Source organism: Schistocerca nitens, chromosome 8 (genome assembly GCF_023898315.1).
Source record: "Schistocerca nitens isolate TAMUIC-IGC-003100 chromosome 8, iqSchNite1.1, whole genome shotgun sequence".
Classification (NCBI taxonomy): domain Eukaryota; kingdom Metazoa; phylum Arthropoda; class Insecta; order Orthoptera; family Acrididae; genus Schistocerca; species Schistocerca nitens.
The window spans coordinates 604,727,502-604,753,603 of record NC_064621.1 but is presented as its reverse complement, the minus strand read 5'-3'; positions in this window follow the sequence as shown (position 1 = coordinate 604,753,603).

Below are 26,102 nucleotides of genomic sequence, written 5' to 3'. Positions count from 1 at the left end.
TTAGTTATTCTATCTTTCCACCTAATATCCAGCATTCTGCCGTAAAACCGTATTTAAAAAGATTCTGTCACCTTCTTCCCTGTACTCTTTATCGAACCCGTGACCCTTCCATGTAATGATACACTGTAAACGATTACAATGTAAAAGGTGGTTACAGCATTAGGAGTAGTAGTTTTGTGTGCGATATCGGCCACAGATAACACTTCTCCTGAGAACGTATATGAAGGAGGCTCTGATTTCCAAATCTGACCAAAGGAAATATCATTCAGCCACAGGTGATAGCAACCCACAAAGTGGAACGTCGTGCTTTCAGTTTCGAATTGTAAATTTTCACAACGCGCTTTGTTTGACTATGCTTAAACTTAGGAAAGAAATAACTCTTTCTTTACTCGTTTTTCATTTTTAATTGCTAAAAATAAATTTTGTGATCTGTCCCTGTGGAACAGGGATAGCGTCTTGGATTACTAATCAAACGTCCTCGGTCCCGGGATCGAAGCCCACCACCGTTTAAATATTCAATAAGAATCATCAGCAACGGCGGCAGAAGACTTCCGACATAAGAAGTCACCCTGATTCTGCCAACGGCCTTGTCAAGGAGGGTGGAGGAGCGGACAGAGGTTCGGGGTACTCTCCTCCCCTTGAGGTGGGAAATTGCCCCTAAAGGCAGAAAAATCAGCAGTGATCGACGGCATGAGGATGAAGAAGGCAATGGAAACTACTAGACAGCTAGCTCTTTATTCCCATGCAGTATTGAGTACTGTCAACAAAGGATCTCAGATCGATTCCATATTCCTCGATTTCCAGAAGGCTTTTGATACCGTTCCTCACAAGCGACTATTAATCAAATTGCGTGCATATGGAGTATCGTCTCTGTTGCGTGACTGGATTCGTGATTTCCTCTCAGAGAGGTCACAGTTCATAGTGATAGGCGGTAAATCATCCAGCAGAACAGAAGTGATATCTGGCGTTCCGCAAGATAGTGTCATGGGCCCTCTGCTGTTCCTGATTTAGGTGATAATCTGAGCAGCCCCATTAGATTGTTTGCAGATGACGCTGTAATTTACCGTCTAGTAAAATCATCAGACGATCAATTCCAATTACAAAATGATTTCGAAAGAATTTCTGTATGGTGCGAAAAGTGGCAATTGGCACTAAACAAAGAAAAGTGCGAGGTCATCCACATGGGTACTAAAAGAAATCCGATAAATTTTGGGTATACGATAAATCGCACAAATTTAAGGGCTGTCAATTCGACTAAATACCTAGGAATTACAATCACGAGCAACTTAAATTGGAAAGACCACATAGATAATATTGTGGGGAACGCGAAACAAAGACTGCGCTTTGTTGGCAGAACACTTAGAAGATGCGACAAACCCACTAAAGAGACAGCCTACATTACACTTATCTGTCCTCTGCTGGAATATTGCTGCGCGGTGTGGGATCCTTACCAGGTAGGATTGACGGAGGACATCGAAGAAGCACAAAGAAGGGCAGCTCGTTTCGTGTCATCGCGCAATAGGGGTGTGTGTGTGTCACTGATATGGTACGCGAGTTGGGGTTACAGTGTCTGAAAAAAAGGCGGTTTTCTTTGCGGCGAGATCTATTTACGAAATGTCAATCACCAACTTTCTCTTACGAATGCGTAAATATTTTGTTGACACCCACCTACGTAGGGTGAAATGATCATCATAATAAAATAAGATAAATCAGAGCTCGAACGGAAATATTTAGGTGTTCCTTTTTCCCACTCGCCATTCGAGATAGAATGGTAGAGAAGTAGTATGAAAATGGTTCGATGAACCCTCTGTCAGGCACTTAAGTGTGAATTGCAGAGTAACCATGTAGATGCAGATGTAGTGTTGAGTGGTACTTAAGTAAATAAATTAGTGAAATCAAAGTGAACTAGAAATTAGAATATAAATGAAAAACTTGGTTTAGTTTAGAGAGTTACATACTCGAAAACAGCGGGCCGAACAGCAGAACAGAAGAGACAATGACCGTGAAGTCAGCTAGTTCCACATAAGCGGGCGCTGTCGATTCAGCCGTCAGGGCATCGCCCGACCGGCTCACGTGTTTCTCAGTTGTCGTATGTGAGCAAAGGCCCTCGCCTACATCCCAAGAGCCAATGACCGACGTAAAGAAGATTCTTCGAGAAGCTTTTCAACGTGACAGAAGAGGCAATGACCGGCTCACGTGTTTCTCAGTCGTCGCGTGTGAGCAAAGGCCCTCGCCTACATCCCAAGAGCCAATGACCGACGTTAAGAAGATTCTTCGAGAATCTTTTCAACGTGACAGACGAGGCAATGACCGTGAAGTCGTTCACCTCCAGTAAACTGAAGTGAATAAATACGCGAGACGCAGTGGGCCAGAGGGATGAAGTCAGATGAAGACGGAGACGAAGACGGAGACGGAGAGAAGAGACGAAGAAGACGAAGAAGTTTTCAGTCAGTTTCGGTGCTGAAGACCGTCATGCAAGAAGAGACTGCATCATGCACAGACGCACCAAGTCCGCCGCTGTAATGAAATAGCAAGCAGCAGCCGCGGCGCCAGAAGACAGAAGTTAAAAGGTATTTGAAGTCTGGTTTTTACATACCCGGGTGACTCGAGAGGACGGGAAGGAGACGGCCTCACATCAGTAGTCACCTGTGAGCTGGGATGAAGACCTGATAGCCGAAGACTGGCAAGCGGGATTCCGTGGTTCGATTCCGCCACACTGGCCTTCCCCCGCCGCGCCGCTCCGCTGGCCGACGCAGAACACACGCGGCCGCTTAGAGAAGAGAAACACTGGGACGCCACACCCAAGGTATCACCATCCGATGCACGACTTCGCTCGCAATAATTAAACGGGCCACCTCGCGCTGCGCGTCTCCAGTCAGCTGGGCGAGACGGCGACACGAGATACACACCGCTACGCGTAATCAGACGCCGCCGCCGCTGCCGCTGCCGCAGCAGAAGACTTCACAAACGACACAGGTGCCGCTCTCCGAACCAGAACATCCCGTAAGATACAGTTGTACAAATCTTCAATAAAAGTTATCTTATGTAAAAATGATGTTTCATTCGACCTCATACCCGAGCCAAGGAAGAACCCACCCTGCCCACATGTTGTTAAGAGAGAAAAGTTAATTTATTTAATATTTTCACCCTGACAGAATGCTTTAGAATGCTCATCCTGACAATTGACTTGCATCAAAAGAGAAAACCCAGTTACATTTGGTATCAGAAGCCGTTATAGTTGTTACATTTGGTGTCAGAGAAAAAACCCTTTGCTCAATATGAGGTGTGAATGACAGGCACTAAAGGTCCACAGTTAGTATTGTTTAATGTGTGAAAGGATAGAGGTTTACATAGCAGTCGTAATATTTTCTTTATTTAGAAGTGTATTCTCTCTCATAATTTTAAGAGTTTGTCGAAAATATTTAAACATCTTTTGAATTCAGTGTGGTAATATTGTGTAACTAATAGTTTGTAAAATGACGACACGAAATCGTACAAAGTCAGAGTCAGCACCACAAGCGGTTTCTACTGAGGAAGCTATTCAGAGCTTAGTTAATCAGATAGCACAGCTTAAAAACGATAATAATGCATTATTTAAACAGTTGAGTGAGGTTACGCAAACCAGTTCAATCCCTCCCACCCTAGATCCCTCAGCAGCAGCCTTGGTAACTCCTTTTTCAGGTAAACCTGGCGAGGACATAACAGCCTTTTTTGATGATTTAGTAGCAGCTGCAAAGTTAGGATCATGGTCAGATGAACAGCTCTTACAAATGACAAAGTTAAGATTGACAGGAGAGGCTAAAGCACACGTCTTATACCATGAAGAATTACGGAATGCTCCAACATTTGAGGAATTGAAGAAAGGATTGCTTAAACGTTTTCAAAAACAGAACAGCTGTAGATTTTATAAGGAACAGTTAAACACTATCACTCAGAGGCAAAACGAGTCGTTAGAAAGTTTTGTAGATAGGATTAGAAAAGTTAATATTAACACCTATCAGTTGACAACTAGTGATGAAGCAAATAAAGTTACTTTACAAGAGGCAGAAAATAGAGCTCTGGATACATTTTTACGTGGGTTACCTCTTGAAACGTCCCGTCGTGTTAGGGCAGAGTTTCCTAAAAATTTAGCAGAAGCTGTATCTGTGGCGACGGATTTCGAAGAAATAGACATTGCCACCAGATACAAGGAGAAGCGAAATGTATTTTCAGCAGGAGTACGATGTTTTAGGTGCGATCGACAGGGACATATAGCAGAAAACTGCAGACAACCTCAATGCACTAATTGTCAAAGAATAGGTCACTCATTCAAGGAATGCAGGTCTAAGAAAGTTTTTGGAAATAGAAATCAGTTAAACTCAAACGGGAATGTCGGAGCCGCCGCCAGGCGTTCCCAATAAAATTTCATGCCATTAAGGCGAATGTGAAGGCGGAATGCTGGTTATCTGCTACCATACAGGATAAAGAGGCAAGGATACTAGTGGATACAGGTGCAAACGTATCAATAGTGAGTAATGAATGTATTGGAGAAAAGAAATATGACCCTCAAGTTAAAGATTGAGTGGAGTAGGAGGAGGTACAGTGAAGTCATTAGGATGTACATAATTGATGTTCTATATTCACGGTGTACAATTTCAGGAAGATGTAGAAGTGGTAACAAAGGTAACTGACGGGTACGACGCGATCCTAGGACTGGATTTCCTGAATAAACATCACGCTAAAATCGACCTCAGACAGCAAACTGTAGAACTTAGCGGAATAGTGTTTCAGCTAGGTGACACCGCTGCAAAGGGCCCGCTGCCGCAAGATTTCCCCAACCGGAAGGCGAAATCAACTGCACTGCGTGCAACGTCCTTGAAGGTTGATTCGCGGGATCAGATACCATCTGGCTCAGGAAAACTTTTCTGGATGACCGTTGACCCCGAAGTACCTATAGATACAATGTGTCTAATAGAGCCTTTAGAGGAAAATGAGGAATTAGATGTATCACATTGTTTTGTACGTAGAAGTGTTGTACGGGTTCAAGACGTTGAGGGAGAAAGAAAAGTACCGGTACATATTGACAATTTCGGAGTGGAGGACAAAGAGTTGCATAAGGGAATATTAGTAGCTACAGTCAGTACTTTTGAAGAAGAAGATTTCATTTGGTCAGATATTAACGATGGTCAGAAACCAGACACCTATAAAACCGCATTACGCCAGAAGATTGAGCATTTGAAAGGAAATGATAGGGACACGATAGAAGCAGTTTTAGTTGAGTTCCAAGATTTATTTAATGCAGAAGGTCCACTGCCAGCAACAGATATCACACAGCATAGGATCCCAACAGGAAATAGCCCCCCAGTTTATAGGAAGCCTTATAGAGTTGCGCATCACTTACAGCCAGTACTTGATGAATTTATAGAACAGCATCTAAAAGATGGAATTATAGAATATTCTGATTCTCCTTATAATTCAAATATTGTAATTATTCCAAAGAAGTCTCCCGACGGTACGAAACGATATAGATTTTGTTGTGACTACAGACACCTTAACAAACAAACTATCTCAGATGTTTATCCTCTTCCAAACATTACAGATATCATTGACAGTTTGGGTAACAGTAAATACTTTTCAACAATCGATCTACGTAGCGGATATCATCAATTGGAAGTTGCTCCTGAAGATAGGCATAAAACAGCATTTTCCACCCCTGGAGGCCATTGGCAATTTAAAAGAATGCCTTTCGGTTTGAAAAATGCACCAGCAACTTTTCAAAGACTGCTCGATGGAGTATTGTGAGGACTCAAAACTCAGCAATGTTGTGTATATCTAGACGATATTATTGTATTTTCCAAAGACATTAATGAACATGCTGTGCGTCTTCGTAATGTTTTTCAGAGACTTAGAAAAGCTAAATTAACATTAAATATGGAAAAATGTAGTTTTGCATTGACAGAGGTTACATACCTAGGGCATGTCATTAGTGAAAAAGGAATTAAAACAGATCCTCGATTAATTTCGGCAGTTAAGGACTTCCCAACACCACAGCGCGTTAAGGAAGTACAAAGTTTCATTGGTCTCGCATCGTACTACCGGAAATATGTTCAAAATTTCGCTGAAATTGCCCGACCCTTAACCCAATTATTGAAAAAGGGTGCAAAATTTAATTGGTCTGAAGATTGTGAATCAGCATTTCAAACCCTTAAAGATAAGTTAACACACAGTCCAGTATTAGCCTACCCAGATTATAATAAAGAATTTATTTTATCCTGTGATGCAAGTGGTCATTCAGTAGGAGTTGTTTTGAGTCAGAATATTAATGGCGCGGAACACCCCATAGCCTACGCTTCGAGACAACTAACAACGGCAGAAAGAAATTATTCCACAACGGAGAAAGAATTGTTAAGTGTTATTTATGGTATCAAATACTTTAAATGCTACTTGTATGGTAGGAAATTCAAGGTCATTACAGACCACGAAGCTTTAAAATGGTTGCTTGGATTAAAAGATCCATCTAGTCGTCTTACCCGTTGGGCCCTATGTCTTTCCGAAATGGATTTCGAAGTTATCCATAAACCAGGCAAAAAACACACGAATGCAGATTGCCTAAGTCCGAAAATAGCACTTTTGGAAGCAACAGGCCGAGATACTGAGGACTGGAGAAAGGCACAAGATGAGGATACAGAATGCAAAAAATACGCAACTCAAAAACAATTTTGCAGTGAAGATGGTGTATTATGCCGTAAAACAAAACTTGGACCGCGAATTGTTGTTCCCCTACACCTTAGACAAGAAATAATGGCAGAGGCCCACGATCATATCCTTGCAGGACACGGTGGACAGCGGACAACTGAAAGACGTGTAGCAGAGCGATTTTGGTGGCAAACCAGAAAGCAGGATGATGCGCAGTACGTTCGTAATTCCATTGCGTGCGCACAACGAGCTGAACTTTCTCGTTCAAAAATACCCTTACAGAGGCTCCCCGAGGCTTCATGTCCGTTTCAAATCTGTGGACTGGATCTCTACGGGCCATATCATAAAACACCTGCTGGTAATAAGTATGTTCTTACAATTATAGATCACTTTTCACGCTATCTAGCTATGGTGAGTCTCCCAGATCAGCAAGCAAATACAGTTGCCCAAGCTTTAGTTAACAACTGGATACTTAAATTTGGCGTACCTGAAGCTATTATCACAGATCAGGGATCTAATTTTATGTCTGAATTAATGAAACAGCTTTGCCACTTACTAAAAATACGTAAATTACGCACAACTCCGTTACACCCTCAGTGCAACGGGCGCACAGAAAGAGTTCATCGGACAATTGGCAAGATGCTTAGTTATTATATTAACGAACAACATTCTAATTGGGATACGTATTTACCAATAATCGTGTCGGTATACAACGCTAAAACGCATGAAGCAACTGGCATGTCACCTTATGAAGTGGTCTATGGGAGAAAAATGCCGTCCCCTTTTGATGGAATCAGGCAGAAAAACGGAAAAGACGGAGAAACAGTAAGAGATTTCAGTCGAATGATGAAGGATGTATGGAAAAAGGTTCAAAAATCTAATACAAAGGCTTTGGAACGACAGGAAAGATTAGGTAATACCCAAGCTAAATATCCAAATTACAAAATCGGTCAGTGGGTTATGCTTTCAACTCCTTACATTGCTAAAGGAAAAACGAAGAAATTTGTAACAAACTACAGAGGTCCTTATCAAATTATTGAGATCACGTCACCAGTCAACGTTAAACTGCAACTGCCCACCCGAACTACCATTGTCCATGCAAGTCGTTTAAAACCTTTTAACGGCGCTCCAGGTGTAATTCCTTCAACAATAGTGTCTGCTTTTCCGAAGGGTGGAAAAAGAGTGGCCACGCCAGCACAACATACAGACATGGCACCATACAATCTTCGATCAAGGGTGCGAATGTCCTAGTTGAATCTTAGTAGACTGTGGATAATATACAAATGTAAATAATTAATACATGATAATGGTTTATTTAAAAAAAAAGTTGAACGTAGAAACAGGTAGATCTTGTAGTTAACAATGTATTCCTTCTTTTCTTTGTTTTTGTTTTTACTAGGTTGGTAGGTCCATAACCATGTGGTTTGCTCTTTTCAGAAAACGCGATGCAAGCATTTCCTACACAAAACCTATCCTACTTCAATTACTCCCTTGACAGTTCCCTTCTGAAGTCATTAGATATGTTCAGAAACTCGCACAGCAAGGCAAAATTGATGCCATTGTTATCATGCAACACGTCTTACAATTAAAAGGTGAACACAAAACTAAAATTATAATCCTAGGAACGGGTATATCTGGAACCTTTGTGTTGGTGTTTCTACTTTGTACAGTTTTCTTTTATTTAAGACGAAAAAATAAGCCAAATAATAATATACCACTTCATCAAATCCCTGTTAACTGGATACCACACTCTTAACTGGTGTACTTCAGTGGTTACTTTTGAGCATTAGTGTATTAATTTTGTTTATTGTACTTCACTCGTTACTAAACAGTCTTATGTTAAAGTAAACAATACTGTAGAATAAATATTCTTGCATTCATATAGGGTTGATTAAACAGGTGTTGTTATGTAACTTTCTGAGTGAATAATCTTTTTATTTTTTTTTGTTTATTCATTGTCATCATGGTTTGTTACACTTATTACTACCATTTATGTGTGAACAATGTGATTCATGACCGTACAGTGCTTTTGTAAAGTGATGAAGTATTTTCAACATACTTAAGGTGAAGCGTGTGTAATCTTCTAAGTCGAGAGTTTTCATTGCTTGTGTTCTTGCCGTGTGAAGAGTGGAGGAATGTTAAGTGGTAAATTCGAAGGCGAATTTCTCCGAAGGGTGGAGGAATGTTGAGTGGTACTTAAGTAAATAAATTAGTGAAATCAAAGTGATCTAGAAATTAGAATATAAATGAAAAACTTGGTTTAGTTTAGAGAGTTACATACTCGAAAACAGCGGGCCGAACAGCAGAACAGAAGAGACAATGACCGTGAAGTCAGCTAGTTCCACATAAGCGGGCGCTGTCGATTCAGCCGTCAGGGCATCGCCCGACCGGCTCACGTGTTTCTCAGTTGTCGTATGTGAGCAAAGGCCCTCGCCTACATCCCAAGAGCCAATGACCGACGTAAAGAAGATTCTTCGAGAAGCTTTTCAACGTGACAGAAGAGGCAATGACCGGCTCACGTGTTTCTCAGTTGTCGCGTGTGAGCAAAGGCCCTCGCCTACATCCCAAGAGCCAATGACCGACGTTAAGAAGATTCTTCGAGAAGCTTTTCAACGTGACAGACGAGGCAATGACCGTGAAGTCGTTCACCTCCAGTAAACTGAAGTGAATAAATACGCGAGACGCAGTGGGCCAGAGGGATGAAGTCAGATGAAGACGGAGACGGAGACGGAGACGGAGACGGAGACGGAGACGAAGACGGAGAGAAGAGACGAAGAAGACGAAGAAGTTTTCAGTCAGTTTCGGTGCTGAAGACCGTCATGCAAGAAGAGACTGCATCATGCACAGACGCACCAAGTCCGCCGCTGTAATGGAATAGCAAGCAGCAGCCGCGGCGCCAGAAGACAGAAGTTAAAAGGTATTTGAAGTCTGGTTTTTACATACCCGGGTGACTCGAGAGGACGGGAAGGAGACGGCCTCACATCAGTAGTCACCTGTGAGCTGGGATGAAGACCTGACAGCCGAAGACTGGCAAGCGGGAGTCCGTGGTTCGAGTCCGCCACACTGGCCTTCCCCCGCCGCGCCGCTCCGCTGGCCGACGCAGAACACACGCGGCCGCTTAGAGAAGAGAAACACTGGGACGCCACATCCAAGGTATCACCATCCGATGCACGACTTCGCTCGCAATAATTAAATGGGCCACCTCGCGCTGCGCGTCTCCAGTCAGCTGGGCGAGACGGCGACACGAGATACACACCGCTATGCGTAATCAGACGCCGCCGCCGCTGCCGCTGCCGCAGCAGAAGACTTCACAAACGACACAGGTGCCACTCTCCGAACCAGAACATCCCGTAAGATACAGTTGTACAAATCTTCAATAAAAGTTATCTTATGTAAAAATGATGTTTCATTCGACCTCATACCCGAGCCAAGGAAGAACCCACCCTGCCCACATGTTGTTAAGAGAGAAAAGTTAATTTATTTAATATTTTCACCCTGACAGAATGCTTTAGAATGCTCATCCTGACAATTGACTTGCATCAAAAGAGAAAACCCAGTTACATTTGGTATCAGAAGCCGTTATAGTTGTTACAGTAGATAAAAGGGACATAATATGTATCCACGGGCCATGTGGCCTGTAATTGATAAAGTGTCATGATAATCTCCCCATTTGGATATCCGGAAAGGGACTGCCAAGGCGGTGGTGACCATGAGAAAAAAGACTGAATAACCAACAAAAGTCTAATTTTGAGCGTGATAAAGAAAGCTGAAAATCTGAAAAGGGAAATGCTGAGGCTCAATCTAGATGTAGTGAGGGCCAGTGAAATGAAATGAAAAGAAGACAAGGATTTCTGGCCAGATGAGTGCAGGGCAATATCAACAGCAGCAGAAAATGGTAAAACAGAAGTAGGATTTGTTATGAATAGGAAGGTAGGGCAGAGAATGAGTTACTGTGAACAGTTCAGTGAGAGGATCCTTCTCATCAGAGTCGACGGCAAACCAACACCGACAACAATAGTTCAGGTATATATGTCGACATCACAAGCCGATATTGAAAGGGCAATTCAGTACGTAAAGGGAGCTGCAAATCTAATAGTCATGGGCGACTGGAATGTGGTTGTAGTAGAAGGACTAGAAGAGGGGATTACGGTAGAATATGGGCTTGGTACTAGGAAAGAAAGAGGAGAAAGACTAAATGAGTTCTGCAGTAAACTTCGCCTTGTAACAGCGGATACTCTGTTCAAAGATCACTAGAGGAGGAGGTATACTTCGAAAAGGCTGGGAGACACAGGTAGATTTCAGTTAGATTAGATCATGTCCAGGCAGAGTTTCCGAAATCAGGCGTTGCACTGTAAGGTATTCCAAGGAGCAAATATGGACTCAGATCACAATTTAGTGACGATGAAGTGTAGGCTAAAGTTTAAGAAACTAGTCAGGAAAAATTAATCTGCAAAGGAGTGGAATACGGATGTACTGAGGAATGACCTTGAAGTTGTCTGAGGCTATAGATACTGCGATAAGGAATAGCACAGTAGGCACCTCAGTTGAAAAGTAATGTACGTCTCTAAAAAGGCCAGTCACAGAAGTTGGAAAGATAAGCATAGGTACAAAGAAGATAACTGAGAAGAAACCGTGGGTAACACAAGAAATACTTCAGTTGATCGACAAAAGCAGAAAGTAGAAAAATCTTCAAGGAAATTCAGGAATACAGATATACAAGTTACTTATGAATTAAATAAATAGGAAGTGCAGGGAGGATAAGGTCAAATGGCTACAGGAAGAATTTGAAGAAATAGAAAAGGTAATGATTGTCGGGAAAGCTGATTCAGCGTAAAAAGAACCTTCGGTGAAATTAAGAGCAATGGTGTTATCATTAAGAGTGCAATGATAATTTCAGTGTTAAATGCAGAGCAGAGAGCAGATATGTGGAAAGTGTACATTGGAGGGGGAAGACTTGTCTGGTGACGCGGTAAGGCGGTAGGAGAAGAAAAAGGAGTCGATGTAGAAGAAATAGGGGATCCAGCGTTAGCTTCGAATTTAAAAGAGGTTCGGAAGACTTACGGTCGAATAAAGAAAAGGGGATCGATAACATCCCATCATAATTTCTAGCAGCACTGGGGGAAGTAGCAGCAAAACGATTATTCACGTTGATGTATAGGACTTATGAGTCAGGCGGCATCTGATTTTCGTGAAAACATCATCCACACAACTCGGAAGATTGCAAGGAGCCGAAAAGTGGGAGAATTATCGCCAATCAGCTCAACAGCTGAAGTTGCTAATAAGAAAAATATACAGAAAAATGGAAAGGAAAATTGAGGATTTGTTAGGTGATGATCAGTTTGGCTTTAGGAAAGATAAAGGAACCAAAGAGGCAACTCCCACGTTGCGACTGAAAATGGAAGCAAAACTGAAGAAAAATGAAGACACATTGATAGGATTTGTCGGCCTGAAAAAAGCAGTCGGCAATGTAAAATAGGGGTAATATACAATATGTACAAGAGCTAAGACGGAACAATAAGAGTGGGAGACGGAAAACGAAGTGCTTGGATTGAAAAAAAAAAATAGTTCAAATGGCTCCGAGCACTATGGGACTTAACATTTGAGGTCATCAGTCCCCTAGAACTTAGAACTACTTAAACCTAACTAACCTAAGGACATCACACAACACCCAGTCATCACGAGGCAGAGAAAATCCCTTACCCCGCCGGGAATCGAACCCGGGCGTGGGAAGCGAGAGCGCTACCGCACGACCATTGGATTGAAAAGGGTGTATCCCAAGGATGTGGTCTTTCGCCCCTTCTGTTCAGTCGACATAGCGAAGAAGCAACGACGGAAATAAAAGAAATGTTCGAGAGTGGAATTAAAGTTCAAGGTGAAAGGATATCAATGATAAGATTCGCTGACGACATTGCTTTCCCTAGTCAAAGAGAAGAAGAGTTACAAAATTTGCTGAGTGGAATGGTCTAATGGGTACAGAATATGTATTGAGAGTAAATCGTTGAAATACGAAAGTAATTAGAAGTAGCAGAAATGAGAACAGCGAGAAACTTAACGTGAGGAACGGTGACCACGAAGGAAATGAAGTTAAGGAATTCTGCTTCCTAGGCAGCGAAATAACCAGTGACGGTCGGAGCAAAGAGAACATCAAAAGCGGTGGACTAGCCCTGGCAAAAAGGCATTCGTGGCCAAGAGAAGTCTGCTAGTATCAGGCATAGGCCTTAGTTTGAGAAGAAATTTCTGAGGCTATACGTCTGGAGCCCAGATGGTGTGGTAGTGAAACATAGACTGTGGTAAAACCGATATAGAAGAGAATCGAAGCACTTGAGATGTGATGTTACAGATGAATGTTGAAAATTAAGTGGGCTGGTAAAGTCAGCAATGAGGGGGTTCGGCCGGCCGTAGTGGCCGAGCGGTTGTAGGAGCTACAGTCTGGAACCGCGCGACCGCTACTGTCGCAGGTTCGAATCCTGCCTCGGGCATGGATGTGTGTGATGTCCTTAGGTTAGTTAGGCTTAAGTAGTTCTAAGTTCTAGGGGACTGATGACCTCAGCAGTTAAGTCCCATAGTGCTCGGATCCATTTGAACCTTTTTTTTTTTTTTTTTTTTGAGGAGGTTCTCCGGAGAAGCAGAGAAGGAAGGAATCTGTGGAAAACACTGACAAGAAAAGGGGTAGGACGACAGGGAATCTGTTATGACATCACGGAGTAACTCCATGATACTAGAGGGAGCTGCAGAGAGTAAAAACTGTAGAGGAAGTCAGAGACTGGAATACATCCAGCAAATAGCTGAGGACGTAGGATGCAAGTGCTACTCTGAGATGAAGAGGACGGCATAGGGGAGGAATCTGTGGCAGGCTGCATAAACCAGTCAGAAGACTGATGACTCAAGAACATAAATAAATTTTGTTTAAATTACCAAGTTTCGTTAAAATTTTGTCGAAGAGTTAACTTAGTAAATTTACTGTTTATTACCAAATTTCAGCTGTTTGTCAATAAGAATACGCAGTCATGTCAATATGTTCATATTTGGTTTCTGCAAAGCAGTATAAAATTAAAACGAAATTAGTTTTTCATTGCACTTCGTGAGATCCAGCTGTTAAATGTCTATTAATGTGGCCCGGAATACTCTTGCATTGCACGTGATAAGAGTTATTTTAATAGTTTTATTTCACCTTGCATGTATGGAATGCAGTTATATGGCAAAGATTAGCTACCCTTGCCACTCAGATAAGCCGAAGTGTGTATTAGGGCCAGAGTCGAACATTTTCTATGAAACGGCCACTAAACCCACAGGGCAGAGCAGGTGATTAGGATTGTGGAAAGGGCTACATAAGGTGGCGGGCAGTTTCACATCAAAATTGTAATTTATTGTAATTTAATAACACATTTAAACCAGAATGGTATATAGCCTAACCTTTACAACTACGAGTTTCAAATCCAGTTTTTTCACGGCTGAAGGCCTCCAAACAAGAAATCTTGAAAATCAACACGGTAAATTTCAAGTAACTGAAGACACGCAGTCAAAATTGTAAATAAAATAATATATATATATAGGGTGTTCCAAAAATGACCGGTATATTTGAAACGGCAATAAAAACTAAACGAGCAGCGATAGAAATACACCGTTTGTTGCAATGTGCTTGGGACAACAGTACATTTTCAGGCGGACAAACTTTCGAAATTACAGTAGTTACAATTGTCAACAACAGATGGCGCTGCAAGTGATGTGAAAGATATAGAAGACAACGCAGTCTGTGAGTGCGCCATTCTGTACGTCGTCTTTCTGCTGTAAGCGTGTGCTGTTCACAACGTGCAAGTGTGCTGTAGACAACATGGTTTATTCCTTAGAACAGAGGATTTTTCTGGTGTTGGAATTCCATCGCCTAGAACACAGTGTTGTTGCAACAAGACGAAGTTTTCAACGGAGGTTTAATGTAACCAAAGGACCGAAAAGCGATACAATAAAGGATCTGTTTGAAAAATTTCAACGGACTGGGAACGTGACGGATGAACGTGCTGGAAAGGTAGGGCGACCGCGTACGGCAACCACAGAGGGCAACGCGCAGCTAGTGCAGCAGGTGATCCAACAGCGGCCTCGGGTTTCCGTTCGCCGTGTTGCAGCTGCGGTCCAAATGACGCCAACGTCCACATATCGTCTCATGCGCCAGAGTTTACACCTCTATCCATACAAAATTCAAACGCAGCAACCCCTCGGCGCCGCTACCATTGCTGCACGAGAGACATTCGCTAACGATATAGTGCACAGGATTGATGACGGCGATATGCATGTGGGCAGCATTTGGTTTACTGACGAAGCTTATTTTTACCTGGACGGCTTCGTCAATAAACAGAACTGGCGCATATGGGGAACCGAAAAGCCCCATGTTGCAGTCCCATCATCCCTGCATCCTCAAAAAGTACTGGTCTGGGCCGCCATTTCTTCCAAAGGAATCATTGGCCCATTTTTCAGATCCGAAACGATTACTGCATCACGCTATCTGGACATTCTTCGTGAATTTGTGGCGGTACAAACTGCCTTAGACGACACTGGGAACACCTCGTGGTTTATGCAAGATGGTACCCGGCCACATCGCACGGCCGACGTCTTTAATTTCCTGAATGAATATTTCGATGATCGTGTGATTGCTTTGGGCTATCCGAAACATACAGGAGGCGGCGTGGATTGGCCTCCCTATTCGCCAGACATGAAACGCTGTGACTTCTTTCTGTGGGGACACTTGAAAGACCAGGTGTACCGCCAGAATCCAGAAACAATTAAACAGATGAAGCAGTACATCTCATCTGCATGTGAAGCCATTTCGCCAGACACGTTGTCAAAGGTTTCGGGTAATTTCATTCAGAGACTGTGCCATATTATTGCTACACATGGTGGATATGTGGAAAATATCGTACTATAGAGTTTCCCAGACCGCAGCGCCATCTGTTGTTGAAAATTGTAACTACTGTAATTTCGAAAGTTTGTCTGCCTGAAAATGTACTGTTGTCCCAAGCATATTGCAACAAACGGTGTATTTCTATCGCTGCTCGTTCAGTTTTTATTACCGTTTCAAATATACCGGTCATTTTTGAAACACCCTGTATATATATATATATATATATATATATATATATATATATATATATATATATATCATAGCTAGGCTGAAGGCAAAAGTGGATAGAACAAACATAAAGAAGGTGCAATACCAACGGCTGAAGGCCACAATTAAATTCCAAAATTTTAAAAATCCATTACCATAATCTTTTAAGGCAGAAGGCCGAAATGTTTTCGCTTAAGGGGGAATTTTAAGGATAAGGCTTTAAGCGGCTGAAGGCCCAGAGTTGATTTTCCAAAAATTCAGAATACCTTAATCCTTTAAGTTTTAATTGGCTGACAGTGCACTAAATGAAAAGATAGCGCCACAACAGTAACTTTCAGCAAAATATCCACTTGCCAGAATTCAGACTTACTTATACAGGCTGAAGTCCCTTAATTTAGATAAAACACAACAATTTTTTTCCTTCAAAGCATTAGCTATAATAGATTACCAACAGACCATTAAACACCCATGAAAAGGACAGTATAGACAACGGCACTCAGACGCCTCCAGGGGGAGAGGGGGGGGGGGTCTGCCTTGTGATGACTGGGTGTTGTGTGATGTCCTTAGGTTAGTTATGTGTAAGTAGTTCTAAGTTCTAGGGGACCGATGACCATAGATGTCAAGTCCCATATTGCTCAGAGCCATTTGAACCATTTTTTTTTGGGGGGGGGGGGGCTGCCCTCAAAGCATTAACATTCGGATGGTGGGCCTAACTACACTTGATCCGTCGGGAACCTAACCTAGAGACAGTCACGGACCGATTGACCAAACGACTTGCTAGCCCCTGTTGGTACATGAAAACTCAAACTGTTATAGACGTGATTATCCACAACGAAATATGTATTAAGCTGTCAAAACTACACATCGTGTTGGACAGCGACAACAGGTGAGGAAAGGACACTGCCTGAAATTACGTTAGTGGCCAGGGCAGGTAACCGGAACACTAACGGCCACAAGGCAGAAAATTCCACTGGTGCACTTGAATTGTAGTGACCCAATGTAAATACCGCAGGGACCGCCAGCAGACGCAGCCGACTGTGCCACATGGAGATGTCCTCCTCCCTGGTCCGCACCAACCGACTCACACAGAATGCTGACAACATCTAAAATAGTCATCAGTGGAAAATTAGGCCAACTACACACATAATCTGACAAACACTTGCACGAAGACCAGAACGATACCCAACAGTAACGAAGCACACACGAAGACAAATCGGGAGTCGATGCACACACACACAGCTGACTCATGAACGATCGGCGAGCCAAAACGCGTCGTCCAGTAGGACGACCGACCGGCGATCCACCAAGACCGTGGCCAGGCTCAAGTGATGCGTGGCGGCAATGGTCGGACGAGTCATGTTGACAAAGACCTGACTGCTCCAACCCGACTGCACTAGTGCCGCATTGCAACTCCCTGATTGGCAGGTTCGGACTGCGCTCCAGACGCGTTCCAACTGACTGGCAGCCCGAACTCGCGACCCGAACCTGCTCACGACAGACAACGACAGGGAAGTAATAGCAGTCGAGCAAGTACAGGGTTATTACAAATGATTGAAGCGATTTCACAGCTCTACAATAATTTTATTATTTGAGATATTTTCACAATGCTTTGCACACACATACAAAAACTCAAAAAGTTTTTTTAGGCATTCACAAATGTTCGATATGTGCCCCTTTAGTGATTCGGCAGACATCAAGCCAATAATCAAGTTCCTCCCACACTCGGCGCAGCATGTCCCCATCAATGAGTTCGAAAGCATTGTTGATGTGAGCTCGCAGTTCTGGCACGTTTCTTGGTAGAGGAGGTTTAAGTACTGAATCTTTCACATAAACCCACAGAAAGAAATCGCATGGGGTTAAGTCGGGAGAGCGTGGGGGCCATGACATGAATTGCTGATCATGATCTCCACCACGACCGATCCATCGGTTTTCCAATCTCCTGTTTAAGAAATCCCGAACATCATGATGGAAGTGCGATGGAGCACCATCCTGTTGAAAGATGAAGTCGGCGCTGTCGGTCTCCAGTTGTGGCATGAGCCAATTTTCCAACACGTCCAGATACACGTGTCCTGTAACGTTTTTTTCGCAGAAGAAAAAGGTGCCGTAAACTTTAAACCGTGAGATTGCACAAAACACGTTAACTTTTGGTGAATTGCGAATTTGCTGCACGAATGCGTGAGGATTCTCTACCGTCCAGATTCGCACATTGTGTCTGTTCACTTCACCATTAAGAAAAAATGTTGCTTCATTACTGAAAACAAGTTTCGCACTGAACGTATCCTCTTCCATGAGCTGTTGCAACCGCGCCGAAAATTCAAAGCGTTTGACTTTGTCATCGGGTGTCAGGGCTTGTAGCAATTGTAAACGGTAAGGCTTCTGCTTTAGCCTTTTCCGTAAGATTTTCCAAACCGTCGGCTGTGGTACGTTTAGCTCCCTGCTTGCTTTATTTGTCGACTTCCGCGGGCTACGCGTGAAACTTGCCCGCACGCGTTCAACCGTTTCTTCGCTCACTGCAGGCCGACCCGTTGATTTCCCCTTACAGAGGCATCCAGAAGGTTTTAACTGCGCATACCATCGCCGAATGGAGTTAGCAGTTGGTGGATCTTTGTTGAACTTCGTCCTGAAGTGTCGTTGTACTGTTATGACTGACTGATGTGAGTGCATGTCAAGCACGACATACGCTTTCTCGGCTCCTGTCGCCATTTTGTCTCACTGCGCTCTCGAGCGCTCTGGCGGCAGAAACCTGAAGTGTGGCTTCAGCCGAACAAAACTTTATGAGTTTTTCTACGTATCTGTAGTGTGTCGTGACCATATGTCAATGAATGGAGCTACAGTGAATTTATGAAATCGCTTCAATCATTTGTAATAGCCCTGTATACTACGAGATGGGATATACCGATTCACGCTGCTAGCGCCGGTCACGGTCAGGCGAAGCAGCAACTCAGTCACAGTAGTAATTTAAATTAACGTAGTGAGGTGGAATCACGTTAAAAACAGGGTGTAAAATACATGATGGCGGGAACATGAGCCACGCACGGCTGAATTTATGCATTCAGAGTACACAGATTACCTATTCAGTCTGCATTCACATTTTGATATTATTTAATTCAGTGTGTGTGCAACTGTTTTTCATTGGAAATGTAAGCACTGAGACTACGCATAAGGTGTACACAACAAAACAGTTATCACATGCGGTAGGCCAGATGCATGTTATTCATGAGGATTGCATACAGTGCACATAATAGTGCATGTAGATACTTTAGATGCTGAAGCTTCATATGCAGCGCAAGTAATTGTTACATACAGCCGCTAGTGAGCATAAAGTTGCTTCACCTACACAGTCAGAGTGTAATGGTTTTACTGAAATGCAAAAGTAACAAAACTCTTTTTAAAAATCACACTTAGACAAGTGAATATTATCAGGTTACCTTCCATTCGGAAAGTGGGTTCACTCAGCGACTTATAAATTATAGAGTGCAGCAATCAGTCGTCCTTTTTTAGATTTTATTACGCATATCCAGATTTCGGCTAGTAGCTTGCCATTCTCAGTTCACTATTTTCTATTCTCAGTACATGTAAGTCCCTGTTGTTCGGGCGTCAGTCATAGTTCTTTGAATTTATAAGTGAACGTTAGTCTCAGCATAAAACTTACAGACGTCATGGGGAAACAATGCTTTCAGTTTTTCTCCCTGAACTACAATTACTTCACTATAATTAGTTTCCTCCGTGGTTTCCTTCACTTCTTACTTAGTGCAGAGTAACGTCGAGGACACGCTTCAGCCCTGTCTCAGTCCCTTCTGAGTCACCACGGTCCATCCGTGTCCTTCGATTCTTACAACTGCAGTCCGGTTTCTGTACAAGTTGTAGACGGCCTTTAGATCCCTGTGTTTTATTTTAGGTTAAGATGCAACACTTTCACCACCACTCACTCTGTTTGCGCTTCAGCTAATTCATTCTACGCACCACCAGTCGCTTTCCGAGAACTGGGGGACTTCAGCAGCTCTGCTCTGGCCGCAGCGCCCTCTCGCCACTGTTAGAATCCAGCAGTCACCGTCTGGCACACGATCCAGGGCTGTCTCTGTGTTTCGACGGCGGCAGACTCGGCCCATCGTGTTCCTGGAAGTTGTTATCTGCCACAGGACGTCAAAGTTACAAAAGCCGACATTCCATCTACACTACTGGCCATTAAAATTGCTACGCCACGACGATGACGTGCTACAAACGCGAAATTTAACCGACAGGAAGAAGATGCTGTGATATGCAAATGATTAGCTTTTCAGAGCATTCACACAAGGTTGGCGCCGATGGCGACACCTGAGGAAAGTTTCCAACCGATTTCTCAGGTTGGCAGCCCTGCAGCCAGGCGACTAGCGCGAGTTTTGGTGTTCTCGTAAAGATAAGTCATTTTAGATTATAAAACATATAGATTAGTACTGAATACGTGGTAAATAAGTGTATTAGTGTGCCGTTTAAGTCTACCATTAAAGGTTTCATTTTTCTTTACGTAATATAGCAGAAAACACGAAAAGACCGTACAGTCGTATTTTCTGTTTACGTTGTGCTGAAGCAAATCTATAGAATTTCGTTTAGTTGTTCCTTGCTCTCTCCAGCAATTTAACTTAGCGTACCTCTTCATTATTTAACTAGCATTTCCGGAAAGTAGCGTAAAGTTTGTTGTTGTTTCAGAAACTTTGCACTTTTGTTTTTGTTTACACACAGTTGCGTAAACAGTTGCGTATAGGCCAAATTTGTGTAACCATATTTTCGTGTTTATCTGTAATGTAACTGACTTATTCTTAATAAACTATTACGTTTATCATGAGTGAAAAGTGCTTGACTTGCCGTAGAATTGTTAGGTCGGGGCTTTGGTGTGATGGGTGCTGTAGTTTTTTCCATGTGGGTGACTGTAGTGGCGTGGGAATAGGGGAAGTAAATGAGTCTCATCAGTGGTTTTGTAGGATTTGTAGTAGAGATAGGAAGATACTAGAACAGGAGGGGAAAATTGCCGCCCTTCAGGCTGAGTTAGACAAGGCCAGGGGAGATCTTGACAGGTTAAGGAGGGAGAAGGGTAAAGAGAGGTGGGAAGTGGCAACAGGCAACAGGAGGAACAGGCCTAGAACTTTGTCTGACAGCTTTATGGTGAATGTGGAAAATAGATTTGACCTGTTGCTTCAGTTAGAAGCTGGTGAGCCTCAAGCAGTTGCAGGTGTAGACAGGGCACAACCAACTTTCAGCAGCAAATTGAAAAGTAAGAATGTAGGGAAATCAGTAAAGAGAAAGAAAGTGTTGTTGTTGGGTAGTTCCCATGGAAGAGGTGTTGGCCAACTTTTGCAGGATGAACTAGGATCAGAATACCAGGTCACCAATTTTTTTAAACCTAGTGCTGGTCTGGAGCAGGTGACAGAGGATTTAGGATCACTTTGCAAAGATTTCACTAAGGAAGACACCGTGGTTATAGTGGGTGGGGCAGGTAACAGTATTGACAGAGATCCTGGGTACAGTATAGAGTGTGACCTGGCGAAGATTGCACCAGCATCGAAGCATACTAGTGTTGAGTTTGTATCTGTTCTTGGGCGCCATGACCGACCTCATTTGAACTCTTCTGTCAAGAGAGTTAATTTGGAGCTGGAACGGCTGCTCATGTCGGGTGCAGGGTCACACATTGGTGTGGTTCCTGTTGATTCTCTCAGTAGGTGGGATTATACTAGGCATGGCTTTCACCTCAACAGGAAGGGGAAGGGTAAATTGGCTGGGGAAATAGCAGGAAAGTTAAAGGGGGGAGGCACTGTCATGAGTGGTAAAATACCAGTGGTTATAGGATTCAGAAAAGACTCTTTTTTAGGGTAGGGAGGACAGAAAGAAAGCAAATTTTAAGAGGGGTGTGAACTGAGACAAATCTTCAGTTTGAGAAAGAAATCAAAAAACATAATTCCAGCTTATTACATCAGCATAAACAGCCATTGGTTAAGAATTTTCAACTGTCAGCAGATATTTTAACTCCACCCAATTTTAACTCAGTCAATGAGAAATGTCAGCTATCTTTATTGCATCAAAATATTCTAGGACTGAGAAATAAAATTAATGAATTAACTATCTGCATAGATGAATTAGAGTCTTCAAACCCAGCTGACACAATCTGCCTCTCTGAACATCATGTGACCACTGGTATAGAACTTTTAAGTGTTACAGGGTTTAGGTTAGCATCTCACTTTTGTAGATCAGAGATGGAGAAAGGAGGAGTTGCCACATTCATCAGGAACTGTCATAAATTTAAGAACATAGACATTCATAAATTTTGCCTAGAACAGCATATGGAAGCATGTGCAACAGAATTAGAATTTCACAAAAACTCCTTCATAATATTAAGTGTATATCGAGCACCTGCAGGTAACTTTCATCTGTTTGTCAACCACCTTGAAGCTGTACTGGCCCATTTAACAACCAAAAACAAAGAAATAGTGGTTGCTGGTGATTTCAATGTAGATTTCCTTAAAGACTCTCCCAATAAGAACTTGTTTGAGTTAGTAACACTATCATTCAACTTAATTCCCACAGTAAAGTTCCCCACTAGGATAGCCACTTGCTCACAAACAGCCATTGATAATATCTTTATAGAAAAGTCCAATGAACAAAATTATATTACAAAACCAATAGTCAATGGCCTCTCAGACCATGACATGCAGTTCCTTCTGTTAAATGTTAATACTGAACAGGGTATAAAATCTGTTAAATCTGAGCTCAAAAGGGTAATCAGTAAGCCAAAAATTGATTATTTTAGGACACTCCTCAGAGACATTCACTGGACTGATGTTTACAGCGTTCATGGCATGAATGAAAAATATAACATTTTTGCTAATAAAGTGCTTACCTTATTCGAACACTGCTTTCCCCCAAAACTTACCAAGGTTAGAGCAAAGTCTACAAAGAAGCCATGGATTACTCGAGGAATAAGGATATCTTGTAAAACAAAAAGAAAACTGTACCTGTCACTCCAAAACATTTCCAATGTTGATGCTATAGCACATTATAAGAAATACTGCAAAATATGAAAGACTGTGATACGGATGTCAAAGCAAATATATTATAAGGAAAAGGTAGTCATATCAGATAACAAAATAAAGACAATATGGGATATAGTGAAGGAGGAGACCGGTAGAACCAGACATGAAGAGGAACAAATAGCATTAAGAGTAAATGATACATTGGTGACAGATGTGTATAGTGTTGCAGAACTTTTTAACAAACATTTTATAACTGTTACTGAAAAGATGGGGTTGTCAGGTTCGGTAGATGCTGCTATGGATTACCTTAGACCAGACATTTCCAGTAACTTCCTTAATATGAATTTGACCCTCACTACCCCAACAGAAATAATGTCCATCATAAAATCTTTAAAATCAAAAACATCTAGTGGGTATGATGAAATATCAACAAAGTTAATTAAAGAATGTGATTCTGAGCTAAGTAACATATTAAGCTATCTGTGTAACCAGTCGTTTATTAGTGGAATATTTCCTGAATGGCTGAAATATGCTGAAGTTAAGCCACTGTTTAAGAAGGGAGATAAAGAAATAGCATCAAATTTCCGTCCAATTTCACTGTTGCCAGCATTCTCAAAAATTTTCGAAAAAGTAATGTACAGTCGTCTTTATAACCATCTTATCTCAAATAACATACTGTCAAAGTCACAGTTTGGATTTCTAAAAGGTTCTGATATTGAGAAGGCTATCTACACTTACAGTGAAAATGTGCTTAATTCATTAGACAAAAAATTGCAGGCAACTGGTATATTTTGTGATCTGTCAAAGGCATTTGACTGTGTAAATCACAATATCCTTTTAAGTAAACTAGAATACTATAGTATAACAGGAAACGCTGCAAAATGGTTCAAATCTTATATCTCTGGCAGGAAACAAAGGGTGTTATTAGGAAAGAGACATGTATCAAGCTATCAGGCCTCATCCAACTGGGAACTAATTACATGTGGGGTCCCACAAGGTTCCATTTTGGGGCCCTTACTTTTTCTTGTGTATATCAATGACCTTTCATCAGTAACAACATTACCAGATGCCAAGTTTGTTTTGTTTGCCGATGATACAAACATTGCAATAAATAGCAAGTCAAATGTAGTCTTAGAAAGATCAGCCAATAAAATATTTGTGGACATTAATCACTGGTTCCTAGCCAATTCTTTGTCACTAAACTTTGAAAAAACACACTACATGCAGTTCAGAACTTGTAAGGGGTGTCCCAAGAGTATATGTCTAACATATGATGACAAGAAGATAGAAGAAGTGGACAGTGTTAAATTCTTGGGATTACAGCTTGATAATAAATTCAACTGGGAGGAGCACACCACAGAACTGCTGAAGCGTCTTAACAAATCTCTGTTTGCAATGCGAATTTTGTCAGACATAGGGGATATAAAAATGAAAAAGCTGGCATACTATGCTTACTTTCATTCCATAATGTCATATGGGATTATTTTTTGGGGTAATTCATCAAGCCAAGCTAAAGTTTTCCGGGCACAAAAACGTGCTGTGAGAGTTATAAGTGGTGTGAACTCAAGAACATCCTGCAGAAGCCTGTTTAGGGAACTAGGGATACTAACTACTGCTTCCCAATATATTTATTCCTTAATGAAATTTGTCATTAAAAATATATCACTTTTTCAAACCAACAGCCCAATTCATGGAATCAATACTAGAAATAAGAATAATCTTCACAAGGATTTAAAGTCACTTAGTCTTGTACAAAAAGGTGTGCATTATTCAGGAACACACATTTTCAATAACTTGCCAGCAGCCATAAAAAGCTTAACAACCAATGAAATTCAGTTTAAGAGAAGCCTAAAGGATTTAGTGGTGGCCAACTCCTTCTACTCCATTGATGAATTTCTTAGTAAAACCAACTGATTTGTATATAAGTACAACATAACTTCTGCACAATTTCAGTGCAGTAATGTGTTCATTGTAAATAAGTATTACAGTAGTTGTATTACCTTATAAATAAATAAAAAACTTTTTTATTTTAAATTCAGTGCATTAGTATTTGTAAAATGACTCTTAGTGTTCATTAAAAAATGACGATCATTCCACTTGGGACCTGTGGAATGGTACATTAGCTTATTTGTTTTAGTTGTAAATATTTGTCATGTATTGTTGTTTTTCTGACATGTTCCACATCCTGGAGGACCTCCTCACTACGGATCAATTGGAATGAAAGTAAATCTAATCTAATCTAATACACAAACAGCAGTTGACCGGCGTCGCCTGGTGAAATGTTGTGACGCCTCGTGTAAGGAGGACAAATGCGTACCATCACGTTTCCGACTTTGATAAAGGTGGATTGTAGCGTATCGTGATTGTGGTTTATCGTATCGCGACATTGCTACTCGCGTTAGTCGAGATCCAGTGACTGTTAGCAGAATATGGAATCGGTGGGTTCAGGAAGGTAATACGGAACGCTGTGCTGGATCCCAACGGCCTCGTATCACTAGCAGTCGAGATGACAGGCATCTTATCCGCATGGCTGTAACGGATCGTGCAGCCACGTCTCGATCCCTGAGTCAACATATGGGGACGTTTGCAAGACAACAACCATCCGTACGAACAGTTCGACGACGTTTGCAGCAGCATGGACTATCAGCTCGGAGACCATGGCTGCGATTACCCTTGACGCTGCATCACAGACAGGAGCGCCTGCGATGCTGTACTTGACGATGAACCTGGGTGCACGAATGGCAAAACGTCATTTTTTTGGATGAATCCAGGTTCTGTTTACAGCATCACGATGGTCGCATCCGTGTTTGGCGACATCGCGGTGAACGCATGTTGGAAGCGTGTATTCGTCATCGCCATACTGGCGTATCACCCGGCGTGATGGTATGGGGTGCCATTGTTTACACGTCTCGGTCACCTCTTGTTCGCGTTGACGGCACTTTGAACAGTGGACGTTACATTTCAGATTTGTTACGACCCGTGGCTCTACCCTTCATTGGATCCCTGAGAAACCCGACATTTCAGCAGGATAATGCACGACGGTATGTTGCAGGTCCTTTACGGCCCTTTCTGGATACAGAAAATGTTCGACTGCGAGCACTTTCTCCAGATCTCTCACCAATTGAAAATGACTGGTCAATGGTGGGGGAGCAACTGGCTCGTCACAATCCGCCAGTCACTACTCTTGATGAACTGTGGTATCGTGTTGAAGCTGCATGGGTAGCTGCACCTGTACCCGCCATCCAAACTCTGTTCGACTCAATGCCGAGGCGTATCAAGGCCGTTATTACGGCCAGAGGTTGTTGTTCTGGATACTGATTTCTCAG